Source organism: Talpa occidentalis, unplaced genomic scaffold (genome assembly GCF_014898055.3).
Source record: "Talpa occidentalis isolate TD23 unplaced genomic scaffold, MPIMG_talOcc4v2.1 talOcc4.4, whole genome shotgun sequence".
NCBI classification, from domain to species: Eukaryota; Metazoa; Chordata; class Mammalia; order Eulipotyphla; family Talpidae; genus Talpa; species Talpa occidentalis.
Window position 1 is genome coordinate 4,473,059 of NW_023604295.1, and position 20,601 is coordinate 4,493,659.

A 20,601-nucleotide genomic window follows, 5' to 3' on the forward strand; every position below is an offset into this window, starting at 1 on the left:
CCATTGATCTGGGGCATCCAGCACGGGAGGGGTTCAAAACAGGCGCAGAATGGTTTTTGCCTCAAGGCAAAAGCCAGGAAGAGCAAAGGCCAGAGGCGCTGGATCACAGAGCGGCAGTGATGGCAGAACTACGGGGATGCACCATTAACAACGATGGTATGAAAATTTAAACAAAGTTCAATTCCAAACACCTTATGGAAACTCCGCACCCTCAGGAAGTGCAGCGTGACTTACACGGTGCAGTGACTTCCTTCCAAGGGCAGAGTCAGGGCACAGGCGGAGCAGCCTCACGGAGGAATCCCACACACACTGCCTCCGCCAGGTGGCCAAGGCCGGCACCCCACAGTGGCCAGTCATGCTGATGGGGCGTCCTGGACACCACAGGCAAAGGACGCCCTCAACCCCCGGGGTTTCCCTCCCCAAACCCCTACAGCCACAAAACCCCAGCAGAGGAACAATCGACAGAGCCCCTGACCAGCTCTTAACACTGTCCAGCTGGTCAAAACCAGGGGGCCTGGAGAGCAGTCTCAGCCAGGAGCGCCCAGGGAAGCCTGAGAAATCCAGTTACTATGGAAACTGGACGGGGTCCTGGCACATTAAAGAGCAAGAGGCAAAACCCAAGGAAATCTGAAGAGCATCTGGAATCCACTTAATAACAGCGTGTTGCAGGCCTCCCTGGTGGGGCAGAGGTTAAGTCTCAGCGCTTTGAAGCTATCACCAGCCACGGCAGCATGAGCTCCATCCCCAGGCAGGGAGCTACCCACAGGGCGCAGCAGACCTCTCCTGTCTCCCGCTGCTCCCCTCAGCAGTGGATTTTCAGTTAATCCACCTGTTCTGCTCCCCACTCTGACTCTAGTGAATCCTCTCACTAGAAGATTCCCACCCCTGTGACCGGTACCCCAGCTCCTGTATGCATAAATAAATAAATCTTAAAAAAAAATACTAGTATGCGATTAATTACTAATAGCTCATTAATAAAAAATACTAGTGTGCTCATCAATTATCACAAATGTGCCACACGGATGGGGAAGTGGGGGTGAGGCATGTGGCGACGACCCTACAAATCTAAAATTCTTCCTTTAAAAAGCATATTAAAAATAAAAATAAATTAAAAATAAATTAAAGTAAAATAACATTGGCAGGATCTATAAAGAGGCGATTTGCATTGATTAGCTTAAGGTTTAAAGCTCCAGAAAGAATTTTAATAAACAATTTACCTTTTAAAGCCCAAGTCAATCTCTGGATGATCGCACCTCGAGTTGCTTTTGCGCAAAAGCAAATTCACCCCAGAGGATGGAGAGCTCACACGGAAAGTCAGTCATTCTGTGCGAAAGCCCAGTACAGGCTCGTTGGGGCCTCGGGGCAGTGGCCGGTGCCCGGCTGGAGCTGGGGTCTCCCGCCCGCCTCCGCCCAGGGCAGGGTTCCCGCACAGAGCAGGCGCCCGGGAGCCCCGGCTCGGCTGCCAGAGCGGGCCAGAGGGGAGAGGCAGGTCACAGGACACGGTGAGAGATGTAGGACCCGGCGAGGCTAAGTGGGGAGTACAGCAGTGGGGAGTCACCTCGCCAAGGATTGCTGCTTGGCTGGCAGGGGGGGGGGGGGGCTGCGAGGAGTGCAGGGGTGGAGGACGACGACGGACCAGGAGCCAGAGGCGACAGCCGGATCCGACTGGGGGCCGCTGGGCCTCCCGCCCCGGGAAGGCAGAGACCAGGACCGAGAGGCCCTGCACATGCCGGATGGGGCGGGCAATGCTGCCGAGAGGCCAGGCACCCCATCCCCTGGGGCCCAGGGCAGGGTCGCCCACAGCCTGGGCAGGTACCAGCACCAGGATGCCCCAGCAGCTGGGCTTCACAGCCTTTCTTTTGTGACCGAGGCTAGAACTCAGGAACGGCCAGAGGACAGAGGCCCTGCGGGGTACGGGGGCAGGGGGACTCCAGCCCCTTCAGTCCATCCTCCCCACTTGCCACACGTTCCACCTGGCACGGATTCTGCTCCTTTTCAGCTGTGTGACCTCCAGCCAGCTGCCCACCCTCCCTCTGCCGCAGCTTCCTCCTCTAGAGGCCAGGGACAAAGGGGTACCCTCGCCCTCAGAGCTGTTACAAGGGCTGATCTCTCCTGGCAGGCGGCATTTGCGCCCAGCATCCTGCTCCCTGCGGCCCCTGAGCAAATCCCCACATGCTCCCGCTCTCCAGCCCCTCCGGAGCGACCCTCGGTGTTCACGGACAAGCCTGGCGCTCCAGCCTCCCCTGTGGAGGGCGAGAGGGCGTGTGGAGCACGGCCTCCCTCACAAGCAGGGTTCTCGGGAAACCTCTGTGTCTCCTCAAGTTTTATTTCATCTTCCTGCAAGGCCGAAATGAAGCAGCTCTGGTCCCTTCAAGTTCTAGAAACACAACCTCATTTCCATGAGAAATAATTCTTCACTGTACGGAGATACACAGTGGGGGAGCGTGTTTGCAGAAAACCTCCTAAGAAGCCGCAGAGGCTGGAGATGGAGCCTGCCTGGGTCCGACCATCCCCACGGAGGCAGCTGGCTGACCGGCCGCTGCCACCCTCACCCACCCAGGCCTGGGCCACAGACGAGCGCCCGGGCCAGGCGGGCAGCTAAGCAAAGTGTCGTCCTCAAGTCACCATTCGCTTCAGAATCAGGGGCAGCCCATCCTCTGGGGCCAGGAGCACATGCTGGCAAGACCCGGGCTCCCCAAAGCCCACTCAGCCCAAGATTCCCCCACAGGGGAGGCAGTTCTGAGCCCAGCCCTGAGGGTGCAGCGCAGGCAAGAGAGCAGGAAACACATCAGGAAGGAAGCAGCTGGGTCAGGTCCGAGGAATGCTGCCTAGTGGGCACGCCTCCCCAGACAAGTCAACACGCCAGGAGGGTCTGCTGCCGGCTCGGGCCCAGCCTCACCCCAGATCACAAGCCTGGACCTCCAAAGTTGCTGTGTCCGCAAGGGTAAAATGGGATGACAGCACCCCCCATTTCACAAGGTCGCCGACCCCCAGAACTGAGAAGCAGCAGGAGAACATGGGGCCCTACCGCGGTGGGCAGGTCCTCAGATTATTTCTGGGGCACTGGAGGGACTCATTCCTGGCTTCACTCAGCTCACAGTCTAGTTCAGATCAAGAACCCCGCATCGCCCTCCCTCTCCACCGCTCCCCACCCCCACAGACACCATCAACAGTGGTGCCAAGGAAGGTCTTTCAAAAGGCATCGTCCTGGGTGCCTGACGTGTGTCCAGATGTGCTGCTGGCTCCCCTCAATCACCTGGACACTCCTCTCCCAGGGAACTCTCCAGAGCATGCCAATATATCAGCATATCTTGAGACTTGACAAAATGGCAGGCCACAACCTTCTTGAAGCGACATGAGGAAAAGGCTAAGCCCTCTGGGAAGAAGGTCTGCTCTGTGTGAAGGGGCTCAGGTCTGATTTTCAGTTTGGCGAGGCAGAGCCCCACAAAGACATCTTCCAGCTTAAGGAACGGCACGCCCGTGAGAAACGTTATACACCTGAGTGGCCACATCGCTGGAGAACACGTAGCCAGTGCCAGAGCAGAAGGGCGGGTACTTGTCCCACGGATACTCCTCTTTGCTCACAAACCACTTACTGTCCTTTTTCCGGATGGAAGTTCATCCATTTTTAGGAAGCCGGTGAAAAACCCCGAGGTCCAGTTCTTCCTCAGAAGCAGCTCCGTCAGATAGTAGACGTTGATAAACATGTCAGAGTCTGTTTTCATGACGAAAGCGGCCTGAGGACAATAGCGGTGGACCCACTCCATTCCCATCATGGTCTTCAGGGTCAGATTCACATAAACGTCCACAAGTCCTTCTGGATGATGTCGCGATGCTGCTGGCTCTCCTGGGCCACCACCAGAGACCTGTCCCTGCTCGACGGGGTTCCCAGGAGGAAGAATGTTTTTATTCGTTTTCCTCCGACCGTCCTGTCTCCTCCCCAGGTGCTGCGGATGGCGCTGCGCTCTGACGTCTGATGGGGAGACGACGTCACCAGCAGGACCAGGAAGGGGGCTGCTGCTTGCAGTCCATGTCTGGGAGCTGCAGGAAGTCCCCATTTTCTCTCTTGAAAAAAAATGGACTTGCTTTCAAAGGCTCAGATTGTGCATGCTAAGATACAAGCAAAGGGCTCCAGCACCATGAGGGAAACAAATATCAACCTCATCTTCAGGGAAGCCATCTGAAAGAAAGAGAACAAATGGTCAGAACTCAGTGGCACACGGACTTGCTGACCTGGACCTGGGCGGTGGGCAGGGGAGGGACCGTGCTGCAAGCTGCTGTCTCCAAACCCTGCAACCTCTGCACACGGATGGAGTCTGGGGTTCAACAGAGAGGCAGAGAGGACGCCAGTGTCTTCACTCCACAGTGGAAGGTCAAGGCCACAAGCTGGGGCACAGGTCCAGGCTTCCAAGGTCACCAGGGACCCAGTGGAAGTCAGCAACCCCATCCAGAGGACAGGGGACCACATACCTCACCGGGTATTTCCAGCGCCGTCCTCCTCAGGCTTCTACAGAAGTCAGCTAGGGAACCTGGGAGACTGGACCTAAACGTGTGGACAATTTGACTTCTTCTCCTCGCATGAAATTAAGCATCTTTTGTCTTGTCCAGAAAGAAGCCAGGCCAGTTTTCTGATTTGCATATCTACCTTAGAATTCTGTACCTGCTGGCAGTGCTATGTTTTTTTCTTTCCTTCTTTTTTTTTTTTTCAAGTAACTTTGAAATCTTTTGAGTTTTTCATCTTTTGCTCATCTATCTTTTCATCCTTTGCTCTCCAGAAATCCAAGGTCCTTCAAGTTGATGTTATAACTATATGAAATCAAATAACTCACTTTTCCCTGGTTAAGATGAACCTCTGGTTTGAAAGCCACAGAATAGATTCCAAGAGGAAATGTGTGCCAAAGAGCCGTCAGTTTGTGAAGTCGGGCACCATCCGTTTCTGAGCTTGGTGTGTTTGCCAAAAATGAAGATTCTCTTGTTCAAGAACCACTGTAAGGAAAAACCAACAAGGAGAGTGTCATTCAAATCCTTTCTGCCTCCCTGGCAGTACCAACATTTGTTTTGGTGCCAGTTCAGCAGCTACCTACATGACCTGGAGCCTATCCTCAGCCTCAGTTTTCACTAAGGAAAAGTAATTCTATCTCTCTGATTCACCTGTGGACTACAAGAAAGGCTGCAAGGGAGAACGCTCTCAGGCCTAATGATGGGTGAAGATTCTACTCTAAGCATTTATAGAGACATGGTGAACTCACTCGACAATTTTTTTCTGCCCACAATTTACCTTCTCTACATAACAGAGTCTGTGGTTGGAAATGAAAAAAATTTAACACAGATAAGAAACCCATTAATTCTCAACTCAGTGCCCCTGTCTTCAAAACATTATCCTGATGTGGAGCTAGCAAGAAAAGAAAATGACCCAGTGATAAGAAGGAAAGATTGGTATTTTTTAGAAGACACAAAGAAATGGAAAGACAACCCCTGCTCATGGATTGGAAGAATAAACATTATTAAAATGGCCATCCTACCAAAAGCAATATACAGATTCAATGCTATTCCAATCAAAATTTCAATGTCATTCTTCAAAGAAATAGAACAATTATTGATGAAATTCAAATGGCATCACCAAAAACCCCAAATAGCCAAAGATCTCCTGAAAAAAAAAGAAGGGAATGGAGGCATCACACTGCCAGACTTCAAACTATACTACAAAGCCGTAATCATCAAAACTGCATGGTATTGGAACCAGGACAGACACACAGACCAATGGAATCGAATAGAAAATCCAGAAATAGGGAGGGCGGAGCAACATGGCGGCAAGGAGACGCTGCGAGTAAGATCTGCCATTTAAATAAAAGTTAATAGGGAGGAAAAGCGGCAGGTCCCAGTGAGAACTGGGACACAGAAGATAAATGGATGACTCCAGCAAACTACCCGAAGAGTAAACTTGCCATAAAAGAGGACTAGAAGGGAGGAAAGTGCAGAACCCTGCTCCCCTCCCCCACCCACAGAGTCGGCACTCTCAGACCAGCAGAAAGGAGGAAAAAAAACAAACTAAAATGACCAACAAGAACAAACTACGCAAAAAGCGGGACTGGGAGTGGAAAGGAACTATTTCAGCCACCACACCCCGTGAACTGGAGCTGTGGAGAACCCTGCAGGATTCGCCGCAGCAGTGAGCAAACGGCTCCCGGCGCCATTAGAGAACAAAGAGACTCTGGAGACCCGCACACAGCCCCGGGCCGGACGGTAAGCTTGCGCGGAAAAGCGGCGCACTTGAAAAGCAAACGCGGATCACAGCTGCCCCGGTCCCCGCGCCTGCGACCTAGGCTTGCGGGGAGACAGGCGGGGGCCCTCACTGAGGTGAAAGTCCCTCACTGAGTAATCAGGAACCAGGCGCCTGGACACGGGAGCAGGGTGCAAAAGGTGCCATTCCGGCAGCCACTGAACTGGGCTACAGCCCGCGTCCTGGAACTGAGGGCTTTGGAACTGAGACCCAGGGCTCGAAATTAGGAGCGTGGGTCCACCACGTCGGTGGGGCACAAGGCAGACACAGCACCCCAAAGCCGGTGAGGTTTTCTCTACCATTCCCACTCTGTTCCCTGTCCCACGGGGTGAAAAAGGCAGCTCCCCAAGAACAATAGGAGAATCTCTGGCACCACCTAGCGACCAGAAAAAAAGTCACTAACACCTTTCTTCAGAAAAGTCTGCTTGAAAGCGGCGTGGCCAGCTGGGAAGTTAGCCCACCCCAGGCCCCTTCAGACCAGCAGTCTGAGCCCACAGGGGGAGCAGGCACCCATGGCCGGGGCAGACTGGGCACACAGAAGAGTGTGCCTGAGACCGGACGCGCAGGGAGTGCGTCTCGCATCGCCACTTTAGAACAGGGACATTTCTTCAGTAAAGACTGCCTGCAGAAGGCTCCCTCAGGAGCCAGAGGTGAGCGGGGAAGCTCGCCCACACCTGGCCCCTTCTGGCCTGCAGTCCAAACCCAGAGGGGGAGCAGGAACCCACCGCCGGGGCAGACCAAGTGCACAGGGGCGTGTGTCCCCACATCGGCATTTTAGAACAGGGACCTTTCTTCAGTAAAGACTGCTTGAAACCGACAGATGGCTCCTGGAGGAGCCAGAGGGGAGCAGAGAAGCTCACCCAAGATGCCGGCCAGTCCCAGCAACACAGTGTCCCAATGCATACGACAAATTAGAAAACAGACAGTAGGGAGTAGAAGAACCACACGCAACCTAACAACTCCTCAGGAAAGAAGCACACCACAAAAAGAAAACCACCCCCCAGAATGCAACGACAGTAACTTGGAAGAACTTCTGAACCTTCCAGAAAGAGAATTTAAAATTGCCGTGATTAAAAAAATGACAGAACTCATAAAGGAAAACAATGATCAGAAGAAGGAAATTGAGTCCCTAAAGAGGGAAAACAATGGTCAGAAGAATGAAATTGAGTCCCTAAAGAGGGAAGCAAAAGAAACGCAGGAGATCAAAGAATTAATGGAGGAACTAAAGAACTCTGGAAAAGCAATGAAAGCAGAATAGATGAAATGGAAGAACAAATAAGTACTCTTGAAGACACAGAAATAAAAAGAACCAAAACAGAAAAGGAAAAAGAAGTATGAAGGAAAAAGAACAAAGAAGGACTTCGGGAACTATCTGACTCCATGAGAAAAGGAAATATAAGAGTTATAGGAATACCAGAAGGAGAGGAGAAAGATGTAAGAGAAAATATTCAAAGAGATAATTGAAGAGAACTTCCCAAATGTGAAGAAGGAACTGAAAATTGATATACAAGAAGCAAGAAGAACACCAAACTTCCACGACGAAAGGAAAAATACAGCAAGACACATAACAGTAAAGCTCCCAAGAATCCAGGACAAGGAAAAAAATAATGAAGCTGACAAGAGGGAAGAAACAGATAACATTCAAAAGAAAACCAATCAGGCTGACATCAGACTTCTCTGAAGAAACACTACGGGCAAGGAGAGAGTGGAGGGACATAGCCAACAGACTCCAAGAAAAACAGATGCCAAACAAGAATACTCTATCCTGCAAAGCTCTCCTTCCTCTATGAAGAAAGAATAAGGACCTTCCCAGACAAACAGAAACTCTGGAATTTCATTACAACTAAACCCACACTCCAAAAAATACTACAAGGAGTCCTAAAGCCAGAACCTCAGAGGGATGAATAACAACGAAAGAAGGCCAAAAAAAAAAGTTATTAAAAGAATAAATAAATAAAATCAAAGGAACGACAAATACAGATGCTAACATATCAATATTAACTCTAAATGTAAATGGACTAAACTCTTCAATAAAAAGACACAGAGTTGCAGCCGGGATTAAGAAACAAAACCCAACCTTTTGCTGTCTCCAGGAAACACATTTAGCTACAAAAGATAAAAATAGACTCAAAGTTAAAGGATGGAAAACAATCCTACAAGCAAATGGACCAAAAAAGAAAGCAGGAACAGCTATACTTATATCAGATAAAACAGATTTCAAACTCAAAAAAATAAAAAGAGAACCCAATGGTCACTACATTATGATCAAGGGGACAATACTTCAAGAAGAAATAACACTCATTAACATATACTCACCAAACAAAGGAGCACCAAAATATATCAGACAACTGTTGTCATCTCTGAAAACAGACATTAGAGAAAACACATACGTAGTGGGAGACTTCAACACACCACTATCAACAATGGATAGATAAACAAGACAAAAAATAAGTAAAGAAACTAAAGCTCTAAATAAGGACCTAGAGCATTTGGGCTTAACAGACATTTATAGAACACTAAACTCCAAAAAAACGGAGTACACATTTTTCTCAAGCGCACACGGATCATTCTCCAGGATCGATCACATACTGGGGCACAAGACAAACATCAACAGATACACCAAGATTGAAATCATACCAACCATCTTTTCTGACCATGAAGGCATCAAACTAGAAATAAACCATAAAAAAAGGCAAGGAACTTTCCTACCTCATGGAGATTAAAAACCACACTACTGGAAGACCACTGGACTAATGAGGAGATCAAAGAAGAAATTAAATTCTTTGAATTGAATGACAAGAAGGACACCAATATCCTAAATGTATGGGATGCAGCAAAAGGAGTAATAAGAGGAAAATATATAGCAATAGAAGCTCACATCAAGAAACAAGAAAGAACTCATAGAAACAACCTAATCTCGAAGCTCAAAAATCTAGAAAAAGAACAACAAAAAACCCCAAACCAGTAGAAGAAAAGAAATAATAAAAACCAAAGCAGAAATAAATGAAATTGAAACTAAAAAAACAATCCAAAAGATCAATGAAACCAAGAGCTGGTTCTTTCAAAAAATCAATAAAATAGACAAACCCTAGCCAGGCTCACAAAGGAAAAAAGGGAGAAAGCACAAATAAACAGGATCATCAATGAAAGAGGAGAAATCACAACGGACACAGCAGAAATCAAAAGAATAATCAGTAACTACTATGAACAGTTATATGGAAACAAGTTCAACAATCTAGAGGAGATGGACAAACTCCTACAACTCTACAATCACCCAAAGCTAGATAAAGAAGAAATAGAACACCTAAACAGACCAATTACAAGCAGCGAAATTGAAATGGTAATCAAAAACCTCCCCAAAAACAAAAGCCCAGGACCTGATGGATTTACAAATGAATTCTACCAAACATTCAGAGACGAATTAGTGCCTATCCTTCACAAACTCTTCCAAAAAATTGAGAAGGAAGGGACAATACCAAACACGTTCTATGAAGCCAACATTACACTAATACCAAAGCCGAACAAGGACAACACAAAAAAGGAAAACTACAGGCCAATCTCCCTCATGAACACTGATGCAAAAATCCTCAATAAAATTTTAGCTATCAGAATCCAACAATGTATCCATAAGATAATTCACCACGACCAAGTAGGATTCATGCCAGGGACACAAGGATGGTTTAACATCCGAAAATCAATCAACGTTATCCAACACATCAACAAAAAGAAATATAAAAACCAAATGATAGGGCCTCCCTGGTGGCGCAGCGGTTGAGCGCTGGGTTGCGAAGCTGCACGCAGCCTCTGCAGCGCCAGTTCGATCCCCGGCTGCTCCCCGGCCACCCCAGCTGCTCTCTGGCCACCGGAGGAGGGTCCCACATGGGGCGCAGACCTCTCCTGCCACCCGCTGCTCCCCTCAGCAGTGTTCTTCGGTCCTTCTGCCTGCTCTGCTCCCCGCTCTGGCTCTGATGAATTCTCTCACCCTCCTGTGCTTCTGACTGTACCCAGTGCTTGTATAAATAAATAAATAAATCTTTAAAAAAAAAAAAAACCAAATGATAATATCAATAGATGCTGAGAAAGCTTTCGACAAAGTGCAACACCCATTCATGATAAAAGCCCTTGAAATTCTTGGGATACAAGGAACATACCTCAACATCATAAAGGCCTTATATGACAAGCCAACAGCCAGTATCATTCTCAATGGCGAAAAGCTGAAAGCAATTCCATTAAGATCGGGAACAAGACAAGGATGTCCACTCTCACCACTGCTTTTCAATATAATACTGGAAGTCCTAGCCAGAGCAATAAGACAAGAGAAAGACATACAAGGAATCCAAATAGGAAAAGAAGAAGTCAAACTATCACTATTTATAGATGATATGATAATACACATAAAGAACCCCAAAAACTCCACAGAAAAACTAATTCAACTCATCAATCAGTTCAGTAAAGTGGCAGGATACAAAATCAACACGCAAAAGTCAGTAGCCTTCCTATACACAAACAATAAATCTGAAGAAGAAGAAATTAAAAAAAAACATCCCTTTTATTATCGAAACAAAAAAAATCAAATATTTGGGAATAAATCTAACAAAAGAGGTAAAGGACCTATAGAAAGAAAACTATAAAACACTGTTAAAAGAAATAGAAGAGGGCCTCCCCAGTGGCGTAGCTGTTGAGCGTTGGGTTGCGAAGCTACCCGCAGCCTCTGCGGCGTCGGTTCGATCCCTGGCTGCTCCCCGGCCACCGGAGGAGGGTCCCACATGGCGCGCAGATCTCTCCTGCCGCCCGCTGCTCCCCTCAGCAGTGTATTTTGGTCCCTCTGCCTGTTCTGCTCCCCGCTCTGGCTCTGATGAATTCTCTCACCCTCCCGCACTTCTGATTGTACCCAGTGCTTGTATGTATAAATCAATCAATCAAACAATAAATCTTTAAAAAAAAAAAAGTCATGTTAAAATTACAAACAAAAGCAAAAATGTAAAAAAAAAAAAGAAAAGAAAAGAAATAGAAGAAGACACAAAGAAATGGAAAGACATCCCCTGCTCATGGATTGGAAGAATAAACATTATTAAAATGGCCATCCTACCAAAAGCAATATACAGATTCAATGCTATTCCAATCAAAATTTCAATGTCATTCTTCAAAGAAATAGAACAATTATTGATGAAATTCATATGGAATCACCAAAATCCCCGAATAGCCAAAGCTCTCCTGAAAAAAAAAAAGAAGGGAATGGAGGCATCACACTCCCAGACTTCAAACTTTACTACAAAGCCATAATCATCAAAACTGCATGGTATTGGACCAAGAACAGACACACAGACCAATGGAATCGAATAGAAAATCTAGAAATAAACCCACAGATTTATGGTCAACTAATCTTTGACAAAGGAGCAAAGACTATGCATTGGAGCAAAAGAAAGTCTGTTCAATAAATGGTGCTGGGAAAACTGGGTCGCTACATGCAAAAGAATGAAGCTTGACCACTACCTAACACCATGCACAAAAACCAACTCAAAATGGATTAAAGAACTAGACATAAGACCTGAAACCATAAAATACATAGAAGGAAATACAGGCGAAACACTACGTGATTTGCACATCAAAGACATCTTTACAGACACATCACCCAAAGCAGTGACAGTGAAGACAAAGATAAACAGCTGGGACTACATCAAATTAAAGAGCTTCTGCACAGCAAAAGAGACAATAACAAAAACAAAGAGAAACCCCACCGACTGGGAGAACATTTTTGCACACAACACTAATGATAAAGGACTGATCACAAAAATCTACAAAGAGCTGATGAGACTCAACAACAACAAAGGAAATAATCCAGTCAAAAAAATGGGCAGAAGAGCTAAAAAGAAACTTCTCTGAAGAGGAAATGCAAATGGCCAACAGACATATGAAAAAATGTTCAACATCACTTGCAATCAGGGAAATGCAAATCAAAACTACCATGAGATACCATCTCACACCAGTGAGAATGGCACATATTAAAAAAACTAGCAACAACAAATGTTGGCGAGGATGTGGAGAGAAAGGAACTCTCCTGCACTGCTGGTGGGAGTGCAAACTGGTCCAACCACTATGGAGAGCTGTGTGGAGATTTCTGGACCTACTAAACATAGAGCTTCCATAGGATCCAGCAATTCCACTCCTAGGTATTTACCCAAAGGACACAGAAACATCAATTCCAAAGAGCACCTGCACCCCTATGTTTATCGCAGCACTGTTTACAATAGCTAAGCTTTGGAAACAGCCCAAATGCCCAAAAATAGATGAGTGGATCAAGAAGATGTGGTACATATATACCATGGAATATTACTCAGTATTCAAAAAAGATAAACACATGCCATTTGCAGCAACATGGATGGTGCTGGAAGGGATCATGCTCAGCGAAATAAGCCAGAAAGAAAAAGAAAAATACCGGATGGTCTCACTCATAGCAGGAATCTAGAAAACTTAAATAAGGGACCAGGAAAATGAATAACTATAAGAAAGTGAAAATCAAAATCAACAAATAACTATGAACAAGAGACACTCTACGGGGGGTGGGGGGTGGGGAAAGGAGGGCTTGGGGTAAAAATAAGGAGGTTGTAATTGTATGGGGAATATAAAAAATAAATTTAAATAAAAAAAAAAAAAAAGGTGACTTTGTCTAATGACATCTCCATGGGGATGGAAACGTGACTTACTGGGAGGAGATGGTGAGACAGGTGTAAGTGGAGCAGGTGGAGGGGAATGTTCAGTGGTGCTGAGGGCCCCGTGCAGCTTCCAGAGGGCCCCCGAGAGCCGGTCCATCAGGACATGGCTGTGAACCGGGGCATGTCCCTGGGAATCTCCCCGGGGCCAGCCAGAGCCCAGGCTTTTCTGACTGTAAATAGGTCCAGGCTGGCACAAAAGCAGCCATCCATGCCCACATGACCTGGTCCTATCAGGACCACAAACTCACACGTCAGGCAAGCAATCCACGAGCAATTCCTACAGTGGAAATCCAAACTACAGGGGCAGCAGGACCAGCTGATAAATAAGACCTAAATCCTTGCCAAGTTTTCTGATCCTTTTAAAAAGTTTTACAAACAATGTCTAAAAAAAGATCTCCAAAACTCGAGCGGTACAAAAGTTACACAGTGAACAGGATGCTCTCTGCACCCCTAGCCCAGTGCCCCTCCACCAGGACAGCCCTGCAGCTTCCGGGGTGTCTTTCCAGAGGTGGCCTGGGAAGGAAATTACTTTCCACTCTATTTCTGTTTCCAACCAAACCATCAACAGTGCCAACAATATGAAAAAAAATCAAAATCAAAAGCTGATTATCAAAGCAAAGAGAAGCATAAACATAAGAGCAAGACTCTTACCTTTCATGCTCCCCCTTGATAACGGGGTGAGAGAGGGCTCCGCTGACACAGGACGCGAAAGCCACAGAAGGAAGTTACTGTTAGAAAAGCCTGATCTTTGCCCCAACTACACCCGCCCTACAGCAGCAGAAGAGACCCAATCACATCCACCCTACCTCAACAGAAGAGACCCAATCACATCCACCCTGCAGACAGATGGGCTCCAATAAAAGTCTTATGAGGAAAGTAAAAGCAACAGCTTTGACCACACAGACAGACTGGACAAGTAGCGCAAAGAGGACAGAAGAGATTATGCACGTCAGCTACACGCACAGTCCAAGCAAATTTTAAAAGAATGATATTTAACTCCAGTGGAGTAGTTGGAATGACATAGGGGAAAAAGTCACCATTGCACACACTTTTCCAAGCATTACTGAGATTCACATGGTTTTAAATAAGCAAAGGTGATAAGATTTAACCACACACCGTGACCATGCTGTAGTTAGAACGGGACAAGCGGTAGAAGCGCAGCAGCGAGACCTCACCTGTGGTAAAGGTTAACAGAAGCGTGTGAGGTGCAGCAGTCACACAAGGACAGGAAGCACATTATCTGGATTGTAGACACTGAAGCCGGAGGAAACAGGAGTGGCATCAGGCCTGGAGAGCAGAGAGTGAGCGACAGACTGTCCTGCTGCTTGCCGCCTGTAGCATGAGTGACCTTTGACACTAGGTACATGTATACTTTTGGGTAAATAAATTTTATTGTTCGTCCACTGGGAAAATGCATGTGAATTTGAAAGTCAAATTGATCCTAGTCTTGCACAGTATCAACCCTCCAGTTTCAGAGCTGGGAGAACATGAGAGTCAACGATCTGAAGAAATGGGTCAGGTTAGATGAGCAACAGAAGAACCCCCCGAATTTCAGGGGCTGCACACAGCAAAGGCTCACGTCTCGCTCTCAAAGGGATGATGGGCGCGTGGATGACACTGTCCGCTGGCACCCGGGGTAAGCTGGCTTTCTAGTCCGTGAAGCCTGGTAGCTGTGGTGCTGATCTCGGTGTGGCTGGGACATGGACCAACGGCTGGAGGCATGTGACGGGGCAGACGTAGCCAAGAGCTGAGAATTTGTACAGACGAGAATCACCTGGAACTCTAAAGACGGCCACAGGCGTGTCTCCATCAAGGGTTCGCACCCTACTGATCCCTTCCTGACAGTTACTAATGGTCCCACTTCACCAGATTGTACCTAAAAGGGATTTCATCGCCATGATAGGACATTCCGCTGGGAAGCGTCGGTGACCCAGCTCATTTCTCTGCTTACCTTATTCTCGAATGCACTTTATAGAGCGGGGAGACGATGGCCAGTTACTCAAATGGAATTAATGTCCATAAACCAATCAGTAACGCATAGCAAATTCCTATTCGCGGACCACTGAAATGATTCAGGATTCGTGGACTTGTGGGCAAGAAAAGCAGGCAGCTGCTTCAGAGTTCTGTGCAAGAGAGACTATTAACCCAAAGACACACACACACACACACACACACACTGCCACTGAACCACTGCAAATCTCATTTCTTTTGTGTTCAGAGCACCACTGAGCCACCTCTGCATGGCCTTCACCACCTGGTCTGTCACAGTCTTTCCTGAGGACAGCCAGGCCCATCTCTAGCCCGTGGATGCTGATGAGCTGCATCCATCACCATCTATAACCCCCAAGGCCGCAGGGCCATGAGAAAGGGTCAGGACTCAGGCCTGAGCGACCACAGCACCCCCACCCAAACAACAGGACCTACCTGAGACCTGGGCAGTCCCTCCTCTGCTACCTCCAGGCATCTGAGGCTCCCCACACAGCCCTGCACCCCTTCCCGGTGCCTCCAGCTTCTGTTTTGTTTCTGAGACAGCTGAGGACGCAGCCAGCAAGGAACACGGTGGACAGAGATTCCTCGAGAACTGTGAGAAACGCATGTGCAAGTCAAAGGGAAACACACCTGTTCCGAGCAGTTTATTTCCATTTACATGACATTTGGAAAGATCAAGGAACCAACCTATGCCTCAGAGATAAGTTATCCTGAAGACTGTAAAGATATCAACTCCCTAGGCTTGATTTAAATTAACGATAGCTTTTTAAAAATATAAATATATCTGAGAAAAAGAAAATTCCCCAAGGACACTCGGCTTCATTTCAAGCCCTGGGCCTGCAAGTCCCAACAAAATTACTCACCCTTCACCCCTCACCACACACAGCTCCCCCAAGTCCCTCCAAGTAGTAGGGCCCACCCCCTGCTTGGCTTGGAAAAAATCCCAAGGGAAAGAAGAAAACCCCATTACTTATAAACACAGGCACGTCGGGGCTGCTCAGCATATTTCTCTCTAAACATATAAAGCCAAAGTCAACTTTCTGAAATATTTTTTCAAACACGAAATAAATTTAGAAAGCATCAAGGTGAAGACAAAACAGTGTGAGCTTTAGGCTTTCCAAGGTCAGCTTCTCAGGATGAACAAACTTATCACACCCATCTACAACTGGAACTAACCAAGTCAAGTGTGTGATGTCATTTTCATAATTTCATTGTTATGAACCATCAATGCCACTATTAACAAATCAAAATACGCTCACATAATAGCGCTCCCTAAAGTATAGGGGGATGTTGTCGACTGTCATTCAGCAACATATCAATTTACTATCATTACTTACCTTTCAGGCAAAGCAAAACCTGAGCCCACAGCCTGCCCGGTTGGCATCCAGGACCTGCCAGCCATTTCATTTTGATGTCCTCGTTGACCAGGTATGAGGTCAGTCCACTCCCCGCCCGTCTGCGAGGTTCCAAAGCAGAATTTAATGAAGAGCATCCCTACTTGCGAGGTCCGCCTTGTGCTGGGGACTGACGGGCTGGACCCTCGGCCAAAGGGCCGGCACCGCTGCCCAGGAGCGCGTGGGACAGGAGACGGGGGCCTGGCCGTCTTCACTCTGCACATGACAGGTGCGCGTGCCTGAGCCAGAAAAGAAAGGCGGCAGGACACACAACGCAAAGGAACAGATGCCGAGAGTTATGCTCAACTATGGATCCGCGTGTCTGCTTGCACACGTGCTTGTGTCTGACAAAGAAGGAATTGTTTCTAATCAATTAAAAACTGACCTTTTGTGGCCAGTGTCCCAACGGCAGGAGGTAGGACACGTTCTCCTCTCTCAGCCTGGGTGATCACCCACCCCTGGGCCTGCTGGGATGGCCTCACCCAAGTTTCAGGGCTCGCCTAGAGGGAGGGCGCAGAGCCTGGAAGTCACACATGAAAAGCAGGAAAACAGAGGCGAGGCTGTGCCTCTAAGTCCCCGGTGGCCACAAGCCACCACCCCCTCGGTGTTCTGGCACCAGAGGAGCACATTTTACACCCAAAGACGTCCCTGGGTTTCCTTCCAACACGCCTCAGCCCGTGGCGCATCTCCCTCACGTCCACATACAGATCTTTAATCATGTAGAGCCAAAGAGAAATAAAAACAAGTGACAACCATCATCTAATTCCAGAGTCAGTGTTTGGAGGGAGCTTACACCTCACTGAATGATCGATTCTGTCCACCATTCTGCCTGAACCCCACCTATGTGAGGTCTCCTTAAGCCCAGTAGAGGGAAGGAAATTCTATGGGGCCTACACCTGAGGGGGGTGGGGGGAAGCCAATATTCTTTAAAAATGAACAATGATGTAAAAAAAACTTTTAATTAATCATTAATTTTTTAAATAAAAATAAACTTAAAAAAAATCAGTAGATAATTATCAAGTATCTCTACCCCCCAGGCACGTGCCAGGGGTGTGGGCAGAGAGGAGGAAGCCAGAGAGTTTTCACAATCTGCTAACATGCCAGTCCTGACATGACAAATGTTAAAAATTCTTATAAAAAAATTAACGAGGGCCTCCCCGGGGGCACGGTGGGTTGAGTGCAGCGCTGCAAAGCTGTTCCTGGCCGCCCAGGGAGCTACCCAGATGGCACGGCAGACCTCTCCTGTCTCGCCCACTGCACCCCTCAGCAGTGTCTTCGGTCAGTCTGCCTGTTCTGCTCCCCACTCTGTCTCGGGTGAGTCCTCTCACCCTCCTGCGCCTCTGGTCTGTAACACAGCTATTGTGAAAAAAAAATTATCATGAGAAAACAAACACTCCCACGCGGGGAGACATGGAGGAAATGCAGGCAGCTTATCTCTTAAAATGAGGAGGCAGGGCAGCAGCTCTGACCCTGATTCCTTTGTGATTTGACCAGGCAGACCACACTCTTGGCAGGAGCCCAGGAGAACCTGGGCTGGTTCTCGCCTCACTCTGCCCCCCTGTGGCCCCAGCTGGACCAACTACAACAAACTCACAGGGGCGCCCTTCACACCTAGAAAGGCCCCAGGCCTGTGGTCAGTTTCACCTTATGTCACTGTAGGGGCAGGAAGGGACCGTGCAGGTTCTCTACGACCAAGCAGATGGGGTGAAGGAGGAGTCCTGGAGCCCTCGGTGGCTTTTGCAGGTTTTTACTGGGATTGACCAGGTACACGGAAGACAGGGGTGCTGGGGGCTGGGAGGCGGGCAGGCTCCCAGCCCCCAGCAAGTCTTCACTCTTTCTGGGCTCTCTGGCCTTCTCACACATTCTCTCTGCTTCTCGTAGTTCTGCTGGCGTCCCCGTGACGCCGCCTGTATAAGCACAGTCTCAGCGCAGGTGCACCCACATACACAGGCCCACACCCTACTCCGGGTGCCGCCATCAGGCGTGCATTCAGGACCACAGGGACCCATCATCAGTCCTAATGGTGGGAGGGCAGAAAAGCCTGGTACTTTACTTACCCTACAACCCACGCCCTTAGGGTTTTCTGCCACACAGTCTGTATCAGTCTATGCTCAAGTTATATACATGTTTTTCTTGGCAATATGAACACCGCAGCCATGGCCCACAAAGGCAAATGAAATACATAACAAAATACAACAGAACACAAAAGAGTCCAGGCAGGGCACCAACCTAGTGGCAAAAGACAAGATCATTGGCACCAGCAGATGATCCAGCAAATCTGCTGCCGAAGGCACCGCTCATGCGAGGGAGGGGAACACTCAGGCATCGGCCGTCACACACCAGTTGCCGTCAGGCTTCCTGGCCTTCTCTGGCTGCGGTCTCAACCACAAGCCACACTCCACATCCACCCCCCGGATGCGCACACTCTTGGCTTGGCAATTACGTACTGCTGGGGGTAATCACCCAATCCTCAGGGTTCCTGACTGCAGTCACTCCAACACTCGGCTTTCACAGCCACCAGAGCCCTGCACTCAGGCCAACCCACCGCACGAGCACATGGGTCGGGGATCCGCGGATACAAGCTCCACATGCGGCCTCTCTTGGGTCCCCTCTTTGGCTGTGGGTGCCACCCAAGCCACGTTCCCCACCCGTCCCCCAAGGACGGGTTCCTCAGCTCCTCACCCTCCCTCGACAACGAGCAGGGCATCCCCCACAGGTGATTGTACGAGACTCACTGGCCTTCACAATACTTGGGCGCCTAACAGCCACTCAAGGCTTCCCAATCTCAGCACCAGCTTTTGCCTTTCTAAGTTGGTTTTTTCTCTGCCTGGCTGCAGAGAACGTGGCGAGGGCTTCCTCCCTCAGCCAGTCGTGGGCTCTTCTACCAAGGCCCACCGGCCAGGCCTTCATTGTTCTCTCCTGGGGTTTACAAACGATACCATCCACGCCCAGGGTCCCCAAAACATAACAACCTGCCAAGGTTCCTCCACCTTCTGGAGGGATTGTCAGTCCGAGTGCATTAGTCCCAAGTCCATAGGCCTCTTCCTTGTGTCGGCACTGGCGAGCTCCGAATCGTGTCCTCTTCTGTGATTCTGCTGCCTCGGGTCGTGGGCTGGTCCTCTCGGGTGTCTCCTCCTCCAGGCGAGGTCTACTTCCCGCAGCTCCCGGACCTTGTCCCCCTCCTGTCCTGCCATGATTCCTCCAGCGTCGTCACAGGCTCTCGGTCTGCTACTCCTCAGCCCCTCCAGAGGTCTTCGGAGGGCTCCATACCCGTCTGCTTCAGATTATCTTGCCAACTTACACCGATTGTAATGGCAGGAACGGCCACAGGGCAGGATCTCTATGACCCGAGCAGGCGGTTGAAGGAGGAGTCCTGGAGCCCGCGGTGGCTTTTCAGGCTTTCATTGGGATTTACCAGGCACACGGCAGGCAGGGGTGCCGGGGGCCAGGGAGGCTGGCAGGCCTTCCAGCTCGCTGGACTTCCAGTGCAAGTCTTCCCTCTTTCTGGGCTCTCTGGCCTTCTCTCGCGTTCTCTCTCCTTCTCTTTGATTTTCTTCTGCTCTCTGCTCTTCTTCTCGTGCTTCTGCTGGCGTCCCCGTGACGCTGCCCTGATAAGCCCAGTCTCTCAGCCCAGGTGCACCCACTTACACGTGCCCACACCCTCCTCCAGGTGCCGCCATCAGGCATGCATTCAGGACCGCTGATCCATCATCCATCCTGATGGCGGGGGGGGCAGAAAAGCCTGATGCTTCACTTACCCTACAGTCACTCTTTCTAAATAATCTGCCAGAAAATTGGAGATCAGGAAAACCTCAGAATAAAATTCTCACCACACCACACACATGAGAGGCACACACCTGTTGTGACAGCTGTGTGTGAGGGGTCATAGCCTGTTCTGCAGAGGTTGTGCAGACATGAGTCAAATGGGGCCTCTTCAACTCCTCACTGCTGCCTTGGATCTGAGGACACGGGCCCTGCCCCTTAGGTCCAGGTAAGGGAGCATCCCCTTGCTCCCCTGACTCCCTCACCCGCACGAGGAGGCAGGTAACATCAGAGACCAGCTGCCACCCAAGTACCTTTAGAGTCAGGTGCACGTGTACACATACATGCACACACACACACACACACAGAGAGAGAGAGAGAGAGAGAGAGAGCGAGAGAGAGACAGGCGCTCTGCTGCACTCGTGAGAGATGGCTTGTTCTGCAAGGGCTCTAGAAAGAGGTG

General features: G+C 48.9%; 1 pseudogene; it reads right to left on the reverse strand.

The window, feature by feature from the left end:
• Positions 1-3,248: 3,248 nt before the first annotated feature.
• On the reverse strand, positions 3,249-4,520 carry LOC119257082 (beta-1,3-galactosyltransferase 5-like; annotated as a pseudogene).
• Positions 4,521-20,601: the final 16,081 nt, after the last annotated feature.